Source organism: Lithobates pipiens, unplaced genomic scaffold (genome assembly GCF_037356315.1).
Source record: "Lithobates pipiens isolate NorthernLeopardFrog02 unplaced genomic scaffold, aLitPip1_a1.2 Scaffold_23, whole genome shotgun sequence".
Classification (NCBI taxonomy): domain Eukaryota; kingdom Metazoa; phylum Chordata; class Amphibia; order Anura; family Ranidae; genus Lithobates; species Lithobates pipiens.
The window spans coordinates 99,537,719-99,558,754 of record NW_027507785.1 but is presented as its reverse complement, the minus strand read 5'-3'; positions in this window follow the sequence as shown (position 1 = coordinate 99,558,754).

Sequence of the window (21,036 nt, the reverse complement as noted above, 5' to 3'; positions counted from 1 at the left end):
TTCTGCCATTCAATATACACTTATTGCAAATTTTTTACTAAAAATATGAACACAAAAGAGCTAGCAGAAGATAGCGGAGGAGTCCGGCGAGAAGACCCCCCAAGGCGGAAGAAGACCCCCGGAGCTGTGCAATAAATTATTTTTAACCCTTGTGTGTTGTGTTTTTTTTACATTTTTTTTCACAGGTGAATGGGTAGGGGTACATTGTACCCCATACTCATTCACATAGGGTGGGGGGCCGGGATCGGGGTGCCCCCTTATTAAAGGGGGCTCCCTGATTCTGATAAGCCCCCCGCCCGCAGACCCCGACAACCAATGGCCAGTGTTGTCGGGAAGAGGCCCTTGTGCTCATCAACATGGGGACAAGGTGGATTGGGGTGGGGGGGCCGCATGGCCCCCCATTCCCCAAAGCACCCCCATGTTAAGGGCACGTGGCCTGGTACGGCTCAGGAGGGGGGGCACTCAGGAGGCCCCACCCCCTTTCCTGACCGGCCGGGTAGAGTGCTCGGATAAGGGTCTGATATGGACCTAGGGGGGGACCCACACACCGTTTTTTCAGCGTAGGGCTTCCCCTTTAACTCCATACCAGGTGATGGGGCCAGCAATGCTTCCTTCGCTAGTCCCGGCTACCTGGAGCCGCACTCAAAATGAACAGACTTTTCTCTGTGCGGGAAAAGTCAGTTAATTTCAAAAGTACGGCGGACTAGCACACACACGGCCGTATTGTCCGTCGGACTGCGAGTCCGGCGGACATATTTTGGTGCAAAACGACTTTCTTAGTCCGCCGGGCTTTTGGGTAAAAAAAGTCCGCCGGAGCCCACACACGGGGGGATTTTCCACCGGATTGTTTGATCGTGTGTACGTGGCATAAGAGTAGAATACTCTTCACTTTGTAGAGATTTCCTCTCACGTCCAGTTTGTGTCGCTAAATAGGAAGTGAATGCAAATCTTAAGGGGACATAGACAGCAAAAACATAACATGACAAGGGTTTAAATCCTTCCCTACTCTAACCTAAAATATTTTGGATGTAAATACACTTTCATTTCAAAATGCTCTCAGCTATGTGATTCCTGTTGAGACCAAGTTGGAGCAATTTACATTAATTGTATTTTACATTGATATAGAACATTATGCGTAGGTATTGTGTAAGCATTTTTGTTTGACATTTGGCAGGTGAAATGTTTTAGTGACCGATCTGCTTTAAATGCAGATCTTACATAGGGCTATATACATGTTATGGAATAGTTTTGATGGTTCAGCGTCACACAACACCTAACAAATATGGCACCACATCCCTGAAAGTTTGAAACATGAATCAAAAGACAGAAAGGGAAGTTAGGGATTTTAGCGGTGCTAATTAACAAGTATAATTAATTAGAGTACAAAATTTGTAATACAAAAATTTATTAGGTTTGAAGTTAAAATCAGTAGCACATTCTGCTTAAAAAATACAGGATAATACAATACAGTGGTCGCTCTTGTCAAACACACATAGTCCCAACATGTTTCGCATTAGGTTGCTTCTTCAGGGGATGTGTGAATGTTTGAACAGTATCTTCAACCACTACGTAGATGGTAAAGTAGGGGAGTAGTCCACCTCAGGGGTTGACCGCAGCAGCGCTGAATCGCAGGGGGCTAAAAAGCCAGCCCAGGATAGATGAGTTAGATAGTTGTAAAAATAAGGGCGCACGTATTGAAAATTGAGCACTTGAGGAGACACACCTGAACGAAAATACCAATAAGAAATACGAAGTCTGAAGGATCAGGCGTCACCCTTGACTGCTACTCAGGTATTGTATTATCCTGTATTTTTTAAGCAGAATGTGCTACTGATTTTAACTTCAAACCTAATAAATTTTTGTATTACAAATTTTGTACTCTAATTAATTATACTTGTTAATTAGCACCGCTAAAATCCCTAACTTCCCTTTCTGTCTTTTGATTTATATACATGTTATGTTTTATATCACTTTTTTAATATTTAAATGACACTGTCACTTACCCTTTACATTTTTTCACTAGGAATATTAAAGTAGTAGTAAAAGCTGATGCTAACTATTCTTAAAAATGTCCCCTCCCCCATCTTCCAACCTTTCCTGCATACCCTGTATAAAAAGATCTATGTACTTAACTTTTTTGAATCCAGTCCAGTCACATGAGTAAGCAGGTCTAGCTCCCCCGTGCAAGGGGATGCTCAACAATGACTGTAAATTCCTAGAGCCATGATGTCCTCCATAGGCTCTCCTGCCCCATTCATTGTATGCTGCCCCTCCTCTCCTGTGCAGCAGCCACTCACTCACACAAGAGAGACAGAACTATTGGATCACTTGACTGGACCAGAGCAGGTTAAACCTACTGTAGGTAAGTACATCTTTTAAGTAGATCTTTTCTATACAGGGTATGCAGGATAGGTACTAGGAAGGGACAGGGAACATTTTTAAAAAATAGTTAGAGATATGCTAATCTTTCACTTTAAGAATGTTATCCTTTGAGGCGACTGTTACAAGTCAACCAGGCAGACGTATACTTTATAACTATATCGCTTGGCATTAGTAATACCTGAAAATTCCCAACACTTCTATATAGACAAACAACACATTCATTAACCATAAGCAAAGAAAACATCGTTGATTCATGTGCTAGCTTACTGATATGTGTACATATACATTGTAACAAAAAATGCAGATTAAATATTCCACGGTGCACAGCAATGTGGCACACATCACCGCCGGCTTGTTGCTTGTTGTCAGTGGTAATCATGTGTCAAAACTCTGTGAAATTGCCTAGCAGTCTGGGCTGAGTTTCCATGAGGCATATTTGACTTTGGGCCATTCCAAAGGCGCCATGTTTTAAAGAGCGTAAGTGTTACTTTACATTGCCAAGACAGTACAGGAATAGTTCACTTTGCTAATTTGTAGTAATGTTATTCCATCCACTTATGCAACACAAGCAGCGGATAATAAGTTCTTCGGCTTTGCAAGTCGATCATTCTGGAAACACCTTGTTTTCGGTTTATTTATCTGTGTTCGGTCTCTCTCGGTTACTATGTTCAGGGTTCCTGCTCAGAACAGCTGAGCCATTGTGTGGGTTCCGTTCTGTTGAGCCATATGATAAAGGGCTTTTCATTTTTGGAAGGAGCTAAGGATTGCATGGAAAGTGGTCAACCTCCAGGGACGACTAGCACTTAGCTTTAAAACAGTCACTGTTTCCACCAGAGACCATTTTAATAACAACAAAAAAAAAAAGAGACATACAAAATCGCTGTCTTTTTTCTTTGGAACTACAGACGAAACATTAATTAATGGAACATGGACACACAGAATCTCTATCCGCTGCTGCAGTTAATACAGAAGAATGAGCAAGCACCATTAAAGATAATTAGTAAGTTGTGAAAACATAATTAGAAGTAATTACAGGTAAAAATCATCTCAATGTAATTAGGGAAAAAGCTGGAAAGCTTGTTTTAATCAGGACACGCTGGACTAGCAGAACCTTTGGCAAACTGAAATAAATCTTACCTAAATTACATGGCCAGATATAATGCTTTGCAAATGTGCAGCTTAATGCAAATTTATTACATTTGTGAATGTATATAGTACAATTATGCATTAACTACAGTGACATTGTATATGCTACTGATCCTGAAATTCCTCTCGATAAATGTTACCATTCCATTGACTGTTTTGCATAGCTCTGTGAATGGAATCGGTCTTTTGATTGTTAAAATATGTTTCAGTCTTTTTCTAAAAAATAAATCATGATGAATTAGAGGCACAAATGAAATTTTATGCTGCCAAGGATAAGGAATAGGAGCAGGCTTGGCACTGCCGGCCACCTGAACTATTGTTTGTGGATTATATGCAAAAGTAGAGGATTTTCTCTTTGTAAAGTGAAGGCTGTAGCTTCTTTTATTGGAATCGTCCAATCATATTCTTATAAAACATTTAAAAAAATGTAATTTATGTTGCACATGATTTATTATTTAAAGTGACCAAAGCTTTACTTTATTCACAAAGCTAATTGAACATCATCTACTTTTTTAGTAAATCAGCCCTATTGAGGTTCATTTATTAAAGGAAACGTTCACTAAGCAAAATTAAAATGGAAGTCCATGCAAAATCTTAAATCCCTTCGTCTATAGACACCAGGGATCTAACTCTAACCTCTCTATCCGTGTAGAGAAAAGGTTAGTATACATACCTTTTTGGAAGCCGATCTGACCCTCTCTAACCTGATCTCCGGCAGCAGAAGCTCTGCAGAGGACACAGAGGACAACAGCTGTGAAATGAATTGGAAGTGATGTCACCCATAGAGTTACTATGGGGCTTCCGTTGTCCTCCGTCTCCTCTGCACCCGCCTACACAGAGAAACAGGTCAACCTTTCTTATTTGCGTTTGGTCACTGTGGCTTGTTAATAAATACTAAATTTTTAGCACTGACTTTTTTGTTTATATCATAGAGAGATTAAAGTTAGATCCCTGGTGTCTATAGATGCAAGGATTTTAGATTTTGCATGGACTTCCACTTTAATATTGATTTTGGAAGGTTCTCTTATGTAGCCTGCTCATGTAGTCTCCGGAGAGACTGCTTCTGGTGCTACAGAGTGTTTTGGAACTACAGATCCCAGCTTTACCTGAGATCTGCAAAAGGAAGGACTGTTCCTGGGCTCAAGGCAGCCATTGGGAGGATATTGCTGGGCACACACTGTGCAGCAGGCTGCTTATGGGACTATTTGATGCAGTGTAGGGGACACGGAGAGGCAGAGGCACTGACATCTTTTGGTCCATGGGAATGACACTGTCAAGTCTGGTGTTGCTGCCTGGCTAAGGGGAGGACATCATAGCAGCTGGCATCGCTGAATCCCGTAGAGAGAACTGAAGGAGAAAAGTTGTCATCCTACAGTATGTGTCAGTGAGAGGCTGCTGGCCGTACCCTCTGAACATTTTTTAAGGGAACAGCATTGCCACTTGGGACTACATTTGGGAACTTGCATCTGGGGTTTGCGGGACTCACATTTGAGTGCTCCAATGTCAGATCTTGGCCCCAACGCACTGGCCAGTGGATGAAAGTTTCCTAAAGACTATCAAACTACTATGTTTGCATTGCCCCTTAGTCAGGACCCACTTTAGTATAGGGATTAAGGGTAAAGTCATTGGTCCACTTGCACATCATTTTGTAACTGTTTCTGTATACCTTTTAAAGTCTTTATAACTGCTTTTCCATCCTCTCATTATTGTTTCTACCAGGTAGTAGTTGGGTGTTGCTGTAATGCAGAATTGAAATGTTTGCAATGTTGTATGTTTCATGATTTATAAATAAAAATATTGTTTATTTTATAGTGGGTGTTACAAATTGTTGCCTATAAAGTCCCATTGGAGTCATACATACATATTGTTTTGTGGTTATTATTTTGCTGTGTGTTGCACAAATAAATATGTTCCCTTCATCTTTGGTATATCAGAGGGTGTGGCATTTCCGGGAAGATCATGGACATCTGGAGTCAGGGGACTCAAACCTGTGTTCACTCTGAATGCCAAATCATGTGTGAGGGAAATACAAAAAAAGTCAGGGAAATTCAGTACAGGCATACCCCACTTTTACGTACACAATGGGGTTTATTTACTAAAGCTGGAAAGTGAAAAATCAGGCTCACTTCTGCAAACCAATGAGCTTCTAACCCCAGCTTGTTCAATTAAGCTTTGGTAATAAAACCTGGAAGCTGATTGGTTTCTGTGCAGAAGTGAGCCTGATTTTGCACTTTTCAACTTTAGTAAATAAACCCCATTGTGTACTTAAAAGTGGGGTATGCCTATGAAGGCTTTACAAAACTTTTCTTGCAGTATTTTTCTAAAAGTGGTTGTAAAGGCTTGGCCCTGCCCTCCACTCCTTCCTCACAGGGTTTGATATCAGCAGCAGGGGCTCCCATTGCTGCCTTTGTGTCCTGTGAGAAGGACCCTGGTTTCAGTGGGGGGCATCGATAGTTTAAAAAAACTATTAGATAAGCACCTGAACGATCGCAACATACAGGGATATACAATTACAGTTATGCCCTCCTGTTTTGGGCTAGATTTTCTTTTCTTTTTTTTGTCAGCAACTCAATATATACACTCCTGCTTCAATACCCTGCTTATCCAGTTACAGGCTGTAAAATGGATACCAGGAGCAGCAGCAGACTAAGATGATCGTTTTACTCGCACTGCTCTCTTTTTACCAGTATATTGCTTGTTTGGCCCCTCTTTTCCTAGTCTGAGTGATGCTATATGAAGTTTCAAGAGGCTAAAACCAAGTCAGATTCAGGTACCTAAAGCTTTTGTTAACCCCCCCCCCCCCCCAAAAAAGTGAGCCTTTTCCCTTAACCAGTTCCAGACCGCCCCATGTACATATACTGCAGCAGGGCGGCTCAGCTGCGCAAAGTCATGTCACCGCAGCGATTGGACTTGGTTTAATGATTTATGTACTGGACCTGCTGATCAGTTCTGACCAATGGACAAACTTCCTATGCCTGTGTAATGTAAATACAGGCACAGGAAGTGATTAAATCTCCTTTCCTTTCGGTTCCAGCGTGTGGGAGAGAGGCATCTCACAGTGAGTACACCAACACTACACTAGCACATGTACATGTAGGCACATATTTCACCCCTTGATTGCCCCCCAGTTAACCCTTTCGCTCCCTGTCACAGTGCCGTCAAGTGCAGTGTTAATATTTTTTACTGATCACTGTATTGGTGTCACTTGTGACGCTAAACAACGCTAGGGCAGTTAGTAGTAGGCCCAGATAGGTTTAGGGTACCCCCCATATATCCCCTAATATAGTTTTAACCCCTTGATCACCTCCAGTTAACCCTTTCTCTCCCTGTCACAGTGTCATTAGTATAGTGTATAGATTTTTTTTTCTGATCACTGTATTAGTTTCATGGGTAATGATAGTAAGCTAGTTAATGTTAGTTAGCTAGTTAGTGTCAGCATTAGTTAGGTGTTAACATCAATTAGTGACAATCCCAGACAGTGTCAGATTTTAACCCTTTGATTGCCAGTAGGACTAACACATACACACACACCATACACCTCCCTTACTAGAATAGTGTCTGGACGAATCAATATCTTTGATCTGAAAAGATGCCCTTCCTGATGCACTTGCAAATCCTGATTGGCAGCCAACAGATTCTGTAGTACCTGTACTTCCCCCATTCACTGGCCAACACGGAATCTAGGTGGAAACAGCATATTTAACGGCCATTGAATTTTTTTGCTGTTTTTCACGGAAGATCTGTATGGATCTATTGTGGACCAAAGCAATTTATACGCTGGTAAATTTATCACCCAAAACCCAAATTCACCCCTTGCCAGACAATTTGGCTGGAAACCTATAATGGTTCCCAAATGTAGGACTTTTCTGTGTTCCAGTGTTCTCTGCTGCCAGGGCTTGGTACGAGCAGATATTGTGGTTCATGCATTTCAATAAAGATTTTCCAATTTTTTACATACATGCTCACATTGTGTGATTTCTATTGCTGCAACAAAGTCCCATGGGAGATATTTTTCCAATAGTCTATTAGGGATGAAGCAGCTACTCTGTTTCCTTATTCGGAAAAGGGTGCCATTTATACTAAGACAATTTTTATTCAAGCATGACACTTTTTAGACACCTCTACCAATCAGAAATTGGGGCATGTGGCAGCGTGAGATCTAATCATCGAGGCTTCCCCCAATGGCTATCAGGTCTGCCAGGAGACTCTAACCATCCCTACAGTTTTCTGAACTGTAGTCTTCTTATCCCAGTATCAGGTGGAAGGGCGGTTGAGATCCTGCAGACAGAAATATGGGGCCATAATAGGAAGTGCAAACAGGCTACATCAAGGAACACAAAACAAGCAACTCACAGTTAGTAGGTAGTGAAGACAGCAAACCAAGGCAGCAAACCATGGGGTATACCAAGAAGAGGCATCAGGAAAAGGCAGAGTCATCAACCACAATCAGTGTAAATCCAAAGGAGTAGTAGAAATACAATATGTTGTATTTCTTGTATTTCCTATTATTGCCTGAGCCAATAGGGAACCATCCAAAGAACACCAGGTCCCAAGATCAAATCCTGGACACAGAATGACAACTGCTTGTAAATGCCCAACTTAGTCAGGGGAAGAGAAGAGAGCCTGCTTGAGGTCGAATTAATTACTTGCAGTGAGATGAAAGGACAAATGGAATGTTTTCATTCTGTATTCCCTTCACCCAGATACAGCAGTCCAAATTCCTACAGTGACTGGTGTTGTGGAGAAGCCCCTCTGTGTCCACGACAGTCAACGACCAGATGAGGCCATACTTAGTTGCCTGTACGGCCAGATGCTGGTATAAAAAGTGTCTTTATACTTATTCCAATTGACTCCGTTCAACGCTTATGTGCTTTCCATAGCATTTGGACAAATTGGATCATTCCTAAAATTCCAGGAAGAGGTCATCACAGCCCTACTATATCCAGCAGGTGCTGTGGCCAAAATTCACAACCCAGATGCAGTGAGCCGGATGTATTTCCTGGTACCCCTACCCGACGATACGGTACCCCTACCCCAAAAAAAGATAGTGTGTCTGTAGTAAGCCGCTATTTTTGTCCCTGCTATCCTGACAAACCTGGTCTCTGCATTGGGGACTGTTTCTGTTGCTACCACACACTAGTGGAGTATTAGAATAGAGTCCAGCACGACACAGTTCTAGGGCACACTTTCACACAGGGTCTTGAAAGATGTTAGTTATATTTATAAAATAGTTGTCATTTTATTGTTTTTTCTCTATTGTTCTGCTCTGTTTTAAGGTATTCTATGCTATACTGTAATGTTTTATTGTTACTGCATTTTATTGTGTTTGCAGGTACTGTATGTCCTACTGTTTTACAGTACTGTTACTGTGATTTATTGTTAACCTTTGTTTACTTTGCAGGTATACCATACAGCTGCAGAACAGATTTATTTATTTTGACAGCAACAGGTTTTGCTCTCACAATACGTAAATCCTTGACTGCATCGCTGTAGGAGGGGATTTCATCACCACAGTTAAAAAAGAGCATATATGGCAAAGCAAAGGGGCAGGGGTGGACATTAGGGGTGGATTGCCCCTATACTTTGGCATATGTTTTTTACTTTTTTTTGGCACAGATTGCAATAAAAAAAGTTGTTTTATTGAGTGAATGTTTTATTAATACTGTTATTTATTGTTACCATTGTTTGCTTTGCAGGTACACCATTCAACTGCAGCATTGATTAATTTATTTTGACAGCAATAGGGTTTGCTCTCATGATACATAAAATCGTGACTCCAGCACTGTAGGAGGTGATTTCACCACCACAGTTAAAAAAGGAGCATAAATGCCGAAGCATAGGGGCAGGGGTGGACATTGGGGCGGATCGCCCCTGTGCTTCGGCAGAGAAATCTGTTAGGCTCTTATTCTTTGTTCAGCAGTTACATTCCCTGTCATAACAATCAAAATTATTTTAAAAAAATGAAAGGGACAGTGTAGAAATCAAAATAAAAAAAATAAAATAAATAACTAAAAATAAAAATAAAAATGAAAGCACCCATGTCCCCCCCGTGCTGACGGGCAAAGGCGACCGCAAGCATCGGTCTTGTGTCGTATGTAAACAGCAATTGCACCATGCATGTGAGGTATCACCGCAACTGTCAGATCGAGGGCAGTAATTCTAGCAGTAGATCTCCTCTGTAAATCTAAAGTGGTAACTTGTAAAGGCATTTAAATATGTATGTAATTTGTCACCACTGCATGATTGTGTATGATTTCCAAGCATGTCGTGTTTGGTATCTATGTACTTGGCATAAGATCATCATTTATATTTTATCAAACATTTGGCCAATGTAGTGTGTTTATGTGCATTACATTTCTAAAAATTGTGTGTTTTAAAAATCGTTTCACAGATACTGTGTGAAAAAATTTTTTAAGCACATACCATTTAATCTGTAGGGCCTCTGCTTTAAAAAAAAATATATGTTTGGGGTTCACAGTAATTTTCTAGCAAAAAATATTTTTTGTTGAGTATTTTGCAGCTCTTATTGTATTGCTCTTATGTTTTGGAAAATGAAGACTGAAAATTTTTTTTTTTTTCTTTTTTAAATTTTCAAAACTGTGACAAAAAGCGAGATCTGCAAAATACTCAATATGCCTCTCAGCAAATAGCTTGGGGTGTCTACTTTTCGAAAAGGGATAATTTGTTTTTTTTTTGCTATCTTGGCGTTTCATGGCCCCCGAAACTGGGATAGGTAGTGAGAAGTAAAATCAACAATTTATTCACTTAGAAAGCCTGAAGGCGGTGATTAGTTTTCAGGGTCCTGTACTGTATTGTATGTAAATGTATTTTGTGGTGTACGGTAATTCCACATATACCCATGGCACGTGTGAGCAATATATCATTTCAGTGACAACTTTGTGTAAAAAAGTTTTATTTATTTTTTGACATTTTTCAGTCACTTGTGACAAAAAAATAAAAAATATTCATTGGGCTCAACATGCTTCTCAGCAAATTTCTTGGGGTGTCTACTTTCCAAAAAGGAGTCATTTGGAGGGGTTTTGTACTGCCCTGCCATTTTAGCACCTCAAGAAATGAGATAGGCAGTCATAAACTAAAAGCTGCGTAAATTCCAGTAAATGTACCATAGTTTGTAGACACATTAACTTTTTTTTTTTTTTTAACAAACCAATTTATATCCACTTATTGAAATTCATTTTACCCAAGGCATGTTGCTGAATACATTTTAGCCTCAATGTATGACTACAATTGACTTCATTGGGTCTATTTTATAACAACATTTATAAAATGTTTTTTTTTTTTAAATTTTCAGTCTTTTTTCGTTTATATCGCAAAAAGTAAAAATGCCAGAGGTGATCAAATACCACTAAAAGAAATCTCTATTTGTGGAAAAAAATGAACACAGATTTTGCTTGTGTACAGCATTGCATGACTTCACAATTACCAGTTAAAGCAGAGCAGTGCTAAATTGTAAAAAGTGCTCTGGTCATTAACCACCTCAAAACAGAGCACTTCCACCCCCTTCCCCCCCCCCCCCCCTTCCACCCCCAGACCAATTTTCGGCTTTCAGCACCTTCACAGTTTGAATGACAATTACTCAGTCATGCAACCCATGTACCCATATGAAATTTGCATCCTTTTCTTTGGTTGTGCAAATTAGTAATTTTACTTCATAATTTTTTGTCAAAATTTATACTGCTACATAGCTTTGTTAAAATTATCCCAAATTAGTGTATATTACTTGGTCTTTGTGAAAGTTATAGAGTCTACAAACTATGGTGCCAATCACTGAAAATTGATCACATCTGATCAGGCCTTTAGTACATCAGGTTTATCTAATTTCTTGAGACACTAACAAGTCAGGAAAGTATAAATACCCCTGAAAATTACCCCTTTTTAGAAAGCAGACATTCCAAGGTATAAAGTAAGTAGCATGGTGAGTTTTTTTAGGTTGTAATTTTTTCCCACAATGCTTTGCAAAATGAATATTTTTTTTATTTTTTTACAAAATTGTCATATTACAGGTTATTTCTCACACACAGCATATGCATACTACAAATTATACCCCAAAATACATTATGCTACTCTTCCCGAGTATGACAATATCACATGTGTGAGACTGTTACACAGCTTGTCCACATATAAAGGCCCAACATTGAAGTAGCACCTTCAGGCGTTCTACGAGCATAAATGACACATCTCATTTCTCAACCACCTATTACACTTTTGAAGGCCCTGGAACACCAGGGCAATGGAATTGCCCACAAAATGACCCCATTTTGGAAAGAAAACATCTCAACATATAATCTATGAGGCATAATAAGTCTTTTGAATGGTTCATTTTTTTCCAGACGTTTTTGGAAAATGTGGAAAAAAAATGAAAACTTTTTGTTTACATGAAGTTGTCAATTTATAAGATATTTCTAACACAGAACATGTCTATGGCAAAAATGACACCCCAAAATACATTCTGCTACTCTTCCCGAGTATGGCGATACCACATGTGTGAGAGTTTTGCCCAGACTGGCCATATACAGAGGCCCAACATTGAAGTAGTTCCTTCAGGCATTCTAGGAGCATAACTTACACATCTCATTTCATTCCTACATATCACACTTTTGAAGGTCCTTGAGCACCAAGAAAGTGGAATTACCCACAAAACTACCCCATTTTGGAAAGCAAACACCCCAACGTATATTCTATGAGGCATGGGCTGCAGACAGGTACTCTGATGGGCTGGTTACAGGTACTCGGGTACTCTGATGGGCCGGTGACAGGTACTCGGGTACTCTGATAGCCTGGTGACAGGTACTCGGGTGCTCTGATGAGCTACAGATAGGTACTCAGGGACTCTGATGGGCTGGTGACAGGTACTCAGGTACTCGGTACTCATATGAACTGTGACAGGTACTCAGATGGACTGTGACAGGTACTCGGGTACTCAGATGGACTGTGACAGGTACTCAGGTACTCAGATGGACTGTGACAGGTACTCAGGTACTCAGATGGACTGTAACAGGTACTTAGGTACTTATATGGACTGTGACAGGTACTCAGATACTCGGGTACTCAGATGAACTGTGACAGGTACTTGGGTATTCAGATGAACTGTGACAGGTACTCGGGTACTCAGATGAACTGTGACAGGTACTTGGGTATTCAGATGAACTGTGACAGGTACTCAGGTACTTAGATGGACTGTGACAGGCACTTGGGTACTCAGATGAACTGTAATAGGTACTCGGGTACTCAGATGGACTGTAAAAGGTACTTGGGTACTCGGATGGACTGTGACAGGTACTCGGATGAACTGTGACAGGTACTCAGATGGACTGTGTGTGACAGGTACTCAGATGAACTGTGACAGGTACTTTGATGGGTGGTGACAGGTACTTTGATGGGTGGTGACGGGTCCTATTTATTGGGGGGCAATCAGTGTGTGTTGGTGTACACTGTAAGCGGTAACGAGATGTTACCGCAATCTCTTTCTTACACACGATCAGTGTGTGAGGAGGAAAACCCGGTAACATCTCGTTACTGCTCTACGTTTACATTAAGTGATCGGCTGTTAAAGGATCACAGCCAATCACATGGTAAACAGCCATCGGCCAATGGCTGTTTACCAGCGTTGGTGACGAGCAGTCTTCCCGAGGGCTGAAGTGGTTAAAGCATGTTATACAGCACAGTGCTTGGGCTATGTAAATTGGCCCCGTGTAACACCTGTAATACCTGGCTGATCCTGCCAGTTTCTACCCTCCCCTCTGTATCCTGACAAAGATATATCAGGTCTGACACCGTGGCCAGTGTAGTGCCTCATATGCAGCTACATGCAGCTCTTTTATGTCTCCCTCTATCCTCCTCCCCTCTCCCCTCCCTGCCTGTCAGCTCTAACTAGCGCCGCTCTGCTTCTCTCCATGCTGCTTTAAAACTATCTGACCTTTATATCACTTTAAATTGGTTGTATTTAAAAAACAAAGGTAAAGATGAATTCTTAGCTGCATTAAATTTTGTCTTTTACATCTGTCTGGAGTTTAGCTTTAAAACACAGTGTAAACCCACAGTGGCATGTGACACCATGCTATGTAATGTGCCTCAATAAGTCTATGGGCTTGTTTACACAAATGGTTGTCTTCTGAAGAACAATCTGAGGTGGAAAATCTGCTGAGCATTATGTCACCTCCTCAACACTTGTTTTAACTCCTAAAAAGCTGCACTGCTGCATTGCATATTCACTTACATGGGTTGTGTTTGACGAGGGGGTACTGAATGCCGAACCTGAGGGGCAATCAGTTTTTCCACCCCACAATGCAAAGCATCATGGAGGTGGCATGCATATACCCTGGTATGTCTGTCTTTGCAGCGTAGGAGGGAGTGGTTGAGGACAGTAAAACATGGCTTGGCCCCCAACTGTAAGTGTAAGCTAAGCCTAAAAATATTTATTTTACCTATATCTATGTAGTGTTTGAATTTGGGCTGGACACTGACACTGACACCGGAGGGAGGCTACATATTGCTGTCACATAGGGGTTAATTTACTAATGCAAATAAACTATTCACTAAACTATTCAATTCAAAAGGAATTTGCACTTTTTTCCCCACTGAGAGGGAAAGTTCTACTGACTTCTTTTATCCAATCATGTGCAAACATGCTGTTTTTTTTATTTTATTTCCTTGCATGATTGGGTATGCTTTGAAATGTGAAATTTCATGACTATTCATTCACTAAACTCTGGGGATAATTCAAAGTGCAACTCCCCCTGCAAAGTGAATAGTCTATTTGCCTTTTGTGAACTAAATCTGTGATCTCCACATTAAGGGCCGTTGTTTAATTTTGATTGGGCCCTGGGCAAACATTTTCTTGGGCCCCCCCCCCCCCCTCCATTCTGAGACATACAAAAAATAGCAGGTAGACTCATAATCAGTTTACTGCAGCAGATCATGCAGTGATTGCAATTGTTTGCCAGAGGTTACAGCCTATCCTTACTGCTCGCTGGCTGGTTGCTAGAGGTTACAACACATAATTTATACTTGTCGGTTGGTTGCTAGAGGTTAATGCACATCATTACCACTTACTGATTGGCTGCTAGAGATTAAAGCAGATCACTACGGTTCACTGATTGGTTGCTACAGGTTAATGCACATCATTGCCTCTCACTGAGCAGTGGAGCAATCCTAAATAATTGAGCAAGTAAAGGGGCATATTAATACACATAATACAGTAGAGTGTCAGAGAGTGCAGACATACTACAGGAGAGTGTCAGAGAGTGCAGACATACTACAGGAGAGGTTCAGAGACTGGGGACATACTGCAGGAGACAATCAGAGACTAGGGACATACTGCAGGAGACAATCAGAGACTGGTGACATACTGCAGGAGACAATCAGAGACTGGGGACATACTGCAGGAGACAATCAGAGACTGGGGACATACTGCAGGAGACAATCAGAGACTGGGGACATACTGCAGGAGACAATCAGAGACTGCGGACATACTGCAGGAGACAATCAGAGACTGGGGACATACTACAGGAGACAATCAGAGACTGCGGACATACTGCAGGAGACTATCAGAGACTGCGGACATACTGCAGGAGACAATCAGAGACTGCGGACATACTGCAGGAGACAATCAGGGACTGCGGACATACTGCAGGAGACAATCAGAGACTTTGGACATGCTACAGGTGATGGTCAGAGAACTTTCAGCAACGCACAGCTTGACAGTTGAATAACACAGCTCAGGGTTTAAGCAGTCAGGCATTTTATGGGTGTAAGGACATACCTGGGCAGCCAAACTCACTACATACATTCCGTTCTCTGATCTCACTACAACAGCCGGGAGCTCCACTGATGGTTTTTAGGGGGGCCCTGTTGCCCGTGAATTGGGGCCCCGATGAAGGTTTTGCAGAGTGCACAGAGGACACGGGAGGTTGTATTCCCATGCTAGCCAGCTGAGAGGGGGTGGGACCGGGAGCTCCACTGACGCTCTGACTCCGCCCCCGTGCACCCTGTATGCTCGGAACAGAGCGGCTGTAGTGAGAGCCAGTGATCGAAGTGGGAGTGTCAGTGGAGCTCCCGGCCCCGCCCCCTATATACTGGCTGGAGAATAGAGGTCCGGGAGCTCCACTGACGCTCCCACTCCGATCACTGCTCTAACTACAGCCGCTCTGTTCCGAGCATACAGGCTGCACGGGGCGGGGTCAGAGCGTCAGTGGAGCTCCCGGCCCCGCCCCCTCTCAGCTGGCTAGCACGGGAATACAACCTCCCGTGTCCTCTGTGCACTCTGCAAAACCTTCATCGGGGCCCCATTTCGCGGGTAGCAGTGCGGGCCCCCTACAAACTTTGGGCCCAGGGCAGGTGCCCCGTTTGCCCTGCGCTAAAAACGGCCCTGTCCACATTACATATTTCTTTTAGGTTTCATATTTTGTTTGCAGGCTTTCTGACAAAAAAATCAATATCTATCAATCTCTCTCTCTCTCTCTCTCTCTCTCTCTCTCTCTCTCTCTAAATATATATATATATATATATATATATATATATATATATATACACACTGTATATCACTAGACTAGTCATATTATGCGCAATTATTTTACTTTAGATGATGTGTTGTTATAAGCCAACACAAGTCAAAGGTAGCACTAGAGAAATTAATTTGTGTTGAAAAATATTGTGTTCTTTAATATATTTTTTCACAAGCTCAGTGCATGTGACAGACAGCTGATATCGCTCATAAATCAATCCTCTGCATTCATCTGCTCAGAAAACGCAGAATCTATATGCATTAAGTTTCATGTACATCCACTAAGGCATTGTCAGCATAGCCTTCTCTAACTACATGTTTCATTGCTCTGAATTACCTGACATCATTAATCATTCTTCATAATTATAGAGATTATTTTGTTCCCTTCACTTTTTTTTTGGCAAAGCTTAGTGAGTAATTGATTAAGCGCCCATTCACTCGGTATAATATGTTGTCTCAGGTGTGCGAGAGCTCAATAAAAAGACTACAGCTTGAGGATGATTTATCTTTTTCTAGGAATTTTTATTAAGTGAACATTATCTTATTTTAAGATTTTAAAAAAAGCAAAAAACAAAAGCAGAGTATCTAAAATTTAATAAAATTAAATGCAATTTAAAGTTGTCTATTTATACTTGTATTTCCAGATTCACACAACTTTCACCCAAGATTCACACATTTTTTCAACTGAATCCAATGAGAAAAATGGGCAATTTGCTTAGTGAATGGCACTGTATGCACCCTCCCACTCAACATCGTTCAATTAAAAAATTTAAAGGAACCGGGCGCAAAATTGGCAGCCAAACTGTGGCAGCTTCCAATCTCTAATCAGATGCAGCCACTGTTTGGGTATTCTTACAGCCATTGTTGGTGAATTTCAGAATACAATAGGCAAAACCGAAGGGCGCAACCTCTGACGTCATTTCTGGTATCTCGGGTACCCCGAAGATGGTGCCAAGACGATTTGCCGATGATTAGTTTTTATGCCTTGTACAAAGTTAACTGAATGTGAGTGGTTTTAATACATTTTTATAAAAGATTTCTATTAAAAACATTTTGCTCTATGAGATTATTCCCTTCATATATTTGAGCAACCTGGCGGAGTGGAGTTTCATCCAAGCAAACTCTTAAAAGGGTAGAATATGTTTGAAGGTCATTAAATTGGATGGATATCAGGCCTGCAAGTCTAACATCATAAAGGAGCATAATTACCTTTAATCACTTCAGCCCCGGAAGGATTTACCCCCTTCCTGACCAGGCATTTTTTTGGGATGCGGCACTGCGTCGCTATAACTGTCAATTGCACGGTCATGCAATGCTGTACCCAAAGAAAATTGATGTCCTTTTTTTCCCACAAATAGAGATTTCTTTTGGTGGTATTTGATCCCCTCTGCGGTTTTTATTTTTTGCGCTATAAACAAAAAAAGAGCGACAATGTTGAAAAAAAAAATAAACATTTTTTACTTTCTGCTTCAAAACATTTCCAAAAAAAAATGTATTTATCAATTTAGGCCGATTTGTATTTTACTACATATTTTTGCTTAAAAAAAATCGCAATAAGCATATATTGTTTGGTTTGCACAAAGGTTATCGCGTCTACAAATAGGGGATAGATTTATGGCATTTTTATTACGGTATTGTTTTTTTTTGTAGTATCGGTAGCATTCAATGATTTTTAACAGCACTGCGACATTGCGGCAGACATATTGAACACCTAACCGACATTTTTGACACTTTTTTGGGAACCAGTGACATTATTACAGTAATCAGGACTAGAAATATGCACTATTATTGTACTAATGACACTGGCAGGTAAGGGGTTAACATCAGGATTAAGCAAGGGGTTAAATGTGTTCCCTGTTTGTGTTTTCTAACTGTATGGCAGACTGTGTGACTAGGGAAACACACAGATCCATCTTCCTGTTTAGCAGAAAGACGGGATCTGTATGATCTTCCCTGTCAGAACAGAGATCTGCCTTGTTTACACATGCAGATCCCCGTTCTGTGAGTTTGGAGAACAATCACAGATGGCCGGCAGGCACACACCCACAAAAGGGAGTTCACGAGCCAACGTACAGCGACTGGTCAACAAGCGGTTAATAGGTATTCCCATAAGCACTTCACCCACAGGTGATTGGTGGTGGAAAGAAAAAATATAATTTGTATGGTCAAGGAAACACCAGATTTATGTTGCTGACCAGGCCTTTTATGAAACTTTTTGTTTACAAGTCTAAATTTGTATTTTTTGCTAGAAAACCCCCCAAACATTATATATGTATATATTTTTTTAGCAGAGACCCTAGAGAATAAAATGGTGATCGTTGCAATATTTTATGTCACACTGCATTTGCACAGCGGTCTTTCAAACACAATTGTTTTTGGAAAAAATACACTTTAATGAATTTAAAATAAAAAAAAACACAATAGTTACTGCAATTTTTTTGTATAATCTGAAAGATGATATTACGAGTAAATATGTCACGCTTTAAAATTGTGGAATGACAACAAACTACTTAAAAATCTCCATAGATTGTGTAATTCTATTTGCAAAAAGTACTGAAAATAATAATTTTAATGTTTTGTATTTTATATACTGGAAATTAATAAAGAATTAATATTAATAAAAAAAAATCTCCATAGGCGACGCTTTAATTTTTTTTTACAGGGTACCTGTTTAGCATTACAGAGGAACGATGTTTACATATCCGGGTGTGACTTACATATACATTCACTTCTACACGTGAGCATGGAGGGATGGGGAGATTAAAAAAATTCTTTTGAATTTTACTTTTTATTTTTACACTGTGTCTTCATCTTTTTTTTTTTTCCTATTACAAGGAATCTAAACATCCCTAGTAATAGAAATAAACATGACAGGTCCTCTTTATTGAGAGATATGGGGTCATTGATAGACCCCAGATCTATCATTTATCCTTAAAAGCAAAAAAAAAACACACTTCAAAAATAATAATAATCATTTTATTAAGCCCTAGAACCGAAAGTGGTGTTGGAGGTCCAAGGGCATATAGAGCCAGGTGGGGGGCGGGGGCTCTGATAAGTTCGGAAATGACCGGGAAGTGGTGGGAGGGGAAAGGGGCACCTCTACTGCCGCCTCTAACTGCGGAATGGGAATGGGAAGAAAGAAGGTAGAATATGTGAACTTACGGAGGGCAGTAGTTAAAAGCTTCACCTGCCTCAACATACCTTGAGCTTTTCTGTATATGATAGTATGGGGTTAATTTACTAAAGGAAAATAAACTGCGTACTTTTCAAATTGCAGTTGTTCCAGAGCTTAGTAAATGAGCAGAAGTTATGCTGACTTCCATAATCCAATCATGCGCAAGCAAAAATGCATTTTTTTTTCTTTTCTCCTTGCACGTGATTGGGAATTCTTTGCAAAGTGAAGCTTTACCTCATTTACTAAGCTCGGGAGAAACTGTGCAGTATATTTGCCTTTAGTAGATCAGCTCCTATGATGCAACGAACTGGCCGGAGCAGTAAATCGCCAGGCCCTAGAAGGGAGTGGTAAGCCAATGCTGCGAAGGTGATAAGAAGTGAATTGGGGGGATGGGCTTAAAGAGACTTTGTCATTTCTCCCTAAATGGGCAACCTATCGTTATTTTATGTGTTAGGGTCACATTACATATTAACTGTTCATTTGAAAGGTTGAGTTACATGTCAAATGTGTTTTTGTGCTTAAAAGCCTGAGCAAAGCCTAGTCTCTAAGGCATCAGGACTCAAAGAAAGACCTCAATGAGGGTCCAGACCATCATTACTCAAAAATGTGTTCATTACTAAAAAACCCCACTCTAAATTGGCTGCTTTGAAAGTGTAAACCAATTGCTCTCAAACGGGATAGTGTCAATATCAGGATTTTGCAGTAGTTAAGCTGGCTATACATACAGTAGTAGAATTTCAAACACAAATTCATGCAAGACCATTCTTCTGGAAAATGTGTACAGAAATTCTCAGTACATTCTAATGTTGTTTAAAAATAGATCTGATTGTATTTGTTTTTAATATTTGATTTTGGAATGAATGGATTTTTTTGAACAAAATTCACATACACATACACATAAATTCATACATTCAAGAAAAAAATTTGAATCTTGCTCCTTTGCATTTTCTCTTCACTGTGGTTGAAAAGGAACACAGATTTTTCTTTTCAAATGTTTTTATTGAGATTTTTAGCAGAGTTAGTTACAACAAGGGTTACAAAACAAAAAAAATAATATATAGTAATAAAAGTAACATAACACAGTATAATGTAGTGACAGGGTTTTCTCAGCACAATATAGCATATAAACAAATAATCCACAATAAAGAATAAAGTAGTATTCCCAAGTATCTAATATTCATAGTCATAAAGGGACTCGAACAAGAGTAAGTCTCTTAGAATTTGTATAATAAAGTCCGTAATATAATTATTGTAAGATTTATAAATAGCGATATGGATAATGGCCACTTCTGGACCCCAAGACACCCCTCACAGGGATCTATCTGTGTCTTGGAGTACCTAGTCCAACATCCTAAAGGAAATTCAAACACAGTAGTTATCTTTTATGAAGGAAAATAAAGATCTATTCTTACTCCGCAGCTCAATTCAGATAAACAAACATGATATATTTGTCACTTTGTTATGAAATTATTTTTAAAGCCATCCAAAAAAATATATTAAAACGCACAGGAGTTCTTTCTTCTATATGATTAAAGAATCAGCATTATCTAAAGTGTGGAAGTATAATTTTTGTACCATGTACTCCAAGGTTCTGTAATGGAAATTTGTAGGTTCTGTATATAATTGTATTCTATTTTATATGTATTGCACAATGCCCTCACTGTGCACACGGCACTAATAATGTTTTCAGTAAATATTTTGCATTCTTTCGAGTTCTGATTAGAATAAGCCTGCCTATGTAACGCCCCTTGATACCATAAACGTACAATTGTAATATTAATGTGATACCTACGTAATCATGTGTATAAAA